Source organism: Schistocerca nitens, chromosome 7 (assembly GCF_023898315.1).
Source record: "Schistocerca nitens isolate TAMUIC-IGC-003100 chromosome 7, iqSchNite1.1, whole genome shotgun sequence".
In the NCBI taxonomy this organism is placed as follows: domain Eukaryota; kingdom Metazoa; phylum Arthropoda; class Insecta; order Orthoptera; family Acrididae; genus Schistocerca; species Schistocerca nitens.
The window spans coordinates 280,317,128-280,321,092 of NC_064620.1; positions in this window are offsets into that span (position 1 = coordinate 280,317,128).

The window sequence follows — 3,965 nt, forward strand, 5'->3', positions numbered from 1 at the left end:
CTCTCTTCCACTACTAGTTATTTCCTTTGTCGTCCCACTCGCACACCTTTACAGTTGAACCACTCCGTCCTAAAATTCTTCCAATAACCCGAAGTCGACTATTCGCCTTCCCAACCTCAGTTCTCACATGCTCGTTCTGTCTCATATCGCTGCGCAACGTTTCGCCCAGATATTTAAAAGACTTACCTGTGTCAAGCAGGACACTAGTAATACTGTATCGGAACATTATAGGTTTGATCTTCCTACTCATCCGCATTAACTTACATTTTTCCACATTTAGGGCTAGCTGCCATTCATCACACCAACCGGGAATTTTGTCTAAGCCGTCTCGTATCTTCCTACAGTCACTCAACTTCGACACCTTACCGTACACCACAGCATCTTCAGCAAACAACCGCCAAATCATTTATGTATATCGAGAACAAAAGCGTTTGTAACACACTTCGCTGAGGCACTCCTGACGCTACTCTTATCCCTGACCGAGCGAGGTGGCGCAGTGGCTAGCACACTGGACTCGCATTCGAGAGAACGACGGTTCAATCCCGTGTCCGGCCATCGTGATTTAGGTTTTCCGTGATTTCCCTAAATCGCTCTAGGCAAATGCCGGGATGGTTCCGTCCCCGTCGTTCCCTAATCCCATGAGACCGATGACCTCGCTGTCTGGTCTTCTCCCCGAAAAAACAACCCAACCCTCTTGTCCCTGCTGAACACTCGCCGTCGAGAACAACATACTGGGTTCTATTATTTAAGAAGTCTTCGAGCCAATCAAAATTTCTATGAACTTCCTTAACAGCCTGCAATGGGGCACCGTGTCAAATGCTTTTCGGAAATATAGAAATATGGAAACTACCTCATGCCCTTCATCCATAGTTCGCAGTAGATCTGCTTCCTTGGGGAAAACCAGATATTACTTCTGTTTTACTCGATGACTTCCCATCATTTACGACGAACTGTGACCTTCCTAGCAGGAAACCATGAATCCAGCCTCACAACTGAGACAATACTCAACAGGCAAGCAATTTTGTTGGAATTCTCTTGTGAGGAACGGTGTAAAAAGCCTTCGGAAATCTATAAATATGGAATCAATTGGAGATCCCCTATCGATTGCACTTACTACTTCGTGTGAATAAGGAATTAGTTTTGTTTCACAAGAACGATGTTTTCTGAATCCCTGTTACTTATTTGTCAATAATTCGTTTTATTCAAAGGAATTCGTAATGTTCAAACGCAGTATATGTTTCAAAATCCCACGGCAAATCGACATTAATAATATGGGTCTGTACTTCAGCGGATTCTTTCTTGAGTGTTAGTGTGGCCCGTGCAACTTTGCAGTCTTTAGGTACAGATCTTTCGTTGAGCGGGCGTTCGTATGGAGGTATTGTATCAGAGTACTAAGAAAGGAACGTAACTAATAAACAAGCAAGACACAAATGCAAATGAAATATTTTTGATGATTCTGTAAGGCATAAATGGAGGTCTACGTATGTGAGCTTTAAGTCTCACTTATCGTCAAACAGTACTAGTCTTTGCTTCGTATTTTCTTTCTCCTTTCCTAAATAAAACATTTTATTCAACAATGTATACGTTTTATTTGAATCAGTAAACTATATATGAACACACATACAGAAAATAGTATCCTTAATGTTAATATTTTTTAAATACATGAATTTCAATGTTTTTGTTAAATGAAAGAAAATAATTACCACAAAATAAATTCTGGCAACTAATAATCTGCTGCTGCCAGTAAATAAATCTTTACGTTTTATGGCAAGGTTCAAAACAACTATTTTTCACACTGCATAAAAATAATCCACTTTTGAGGCACATGTATCTTATCTTGGAATTGCAACCAGGTTTCCTCCATTTTGAGGCACTCCTTGCCTTAACAAATTTTGCTAGTTGGCCAACATTATAAGATCTTACTCCTAAACTTGGTTGCAGCACAACTCTCCTTGACTTTTATGCACATTTTCCACATCATCTACGTCTTCACTGTCAGAGGAGTTCACTGTGCAAGGACGTCCTCTTCTCTTAGCTACTGGCACATTATCTTAATATTCTTATTTTTTACCAATCAGGTTTATCAATCTCAGCAGGACAACATTCAAACAAATACGAGAATTTGTCATCTTACAAGTCAGATAATTCCGCATTGCCACCACTAAGAAATGGTTCTAATTGCTCATTAGTTAATATTTCGTGCACTGATATAGACTGTGGAAATAATGGTTATTATTTTAGTATTCCATTATCGAGGACTAAATTGAAATTAGTAAATATGAATTATCACCTGAGGTCCAACTTATGAGGAACTTTATTTCGTAGTAAAGAACAAAATTTATGCAGATCTGTTTCCACTCTACAGTAAAGGTCTTCATGAGACCCTCGCACACATTCTTCCTCATCGTTTTCATTTCTCTTGTCAATAATCTAGGCACGCAACATGCACAGATTTTTCTGTACCCTAGTGACTGTACTAGTGATACCACACTACCTAATGACAAACGGGTCATTTAAGCAAGCTGTTGTGTCGTCACACATCTGTCATTTTGGATGATTTGATCAATGGTCTCCTTATTCACATCACTCACTGCTGTCGATGGTCTACCGCATCGTGGATTGTCCAGTAGAGAGAAATCACCTTCTTTAAACCTTTGCAACCACCGCTAGATCCTGCTGCGATCCACTGTGTCCTCCCCATAAACAGGAAGCAACTTCCTGTGGATCGATGTGGCAGAGTCATCGCCGGTCTTGAAGAGGAACTACACCACCGATTGTTGTCTCAACCTGACATCTCCTCCACGGCCCATTATGAATCACCTGTAAATAAAAGAAAATACTTTTACATACTAACTTATAGCTAAATGTTCCAAGTATGTTCACAAAAATTTTCATTCTACCCCTGCAAAAAATTTAAAAAAATTAGAGACGACTGTGCAAAACTTTTTGAATGACCTTTGTACTTCTTCTCCTTTGGTGAAGGAATTGCGAAAAATCGTGTTTAGTAGCTCCGCTTTAGTGCCCCTGTCATCGGTAGCATTACCATTGGTATCACTCATTGAAGGTATTGATTGTGTCTTTACGCTGGTGTACTTTACGTACGACCAGAACCACTGTTGTGTTATGCTGTCCATTAGTTGGTTTTTCTAATGCGAAGCGAATAATGAAGCAATTTTTGATCTATTGCCTAGATATCAGGGATGATATTTTCTCGAGGTATTTAAGTATAGTATATGATGTATATATGCGGACTGAGGCGACGAATGAAAATTTGTTCCAGGGCCAGACCTGGATCTCCTGTTCACTACGCAGATGCGCTAATCAGTACGCTGCCCTGGCACAGTGTCTTTGCACAACTGCATTGACTACAATAGCACGCCTCCTTTCCCAGTCCAGATTCAACCTAATTCGAACAGCACTGTAGAGGCCCTCCAACAGTACTGTAATAGGGCCTCAGCATCGAACGAAACGGGGGATCCTGCCTGAAACGCAGGTATAGGTGCTTTAAGTAACTGAAACTATATGGTTCCAGAGACCTTTCATTTGATTAAAGCATGTATGCCTGCGTTTCAGGCAGGATCCCCCGTTTCGTTCGATGCTGAGGCCCTATTACAGTACTGTTGGAGGGCCTCTACTATGCTGTTCGAATATAGAGGGGATAGTAAGTGGGTTAAGGCGTAAATGGAGATTTGGAGGCGTCTAGGGTCGTCCGCAGCTCAAGGTCTCGCGGTAGCGTTCTCGCTTCCCGCGCAAGGGCTCCCGGATTCGATTCCCGGCGGGGTCAGGGATTTTCACTGCCTCGAGATGACTGGGTGTTGTTATGTCGTATTCATCATCATCATTCATCCCCATTACGGTCGGAGGAAGGCAATGGCTAGGACCTTGCCTAGTCGGAAGTGCGGGTCTCCCACATCGTTCCCTGCGCTCCTCGGAGTATGGGATCTCATCATCATCAGGGTCGTCTG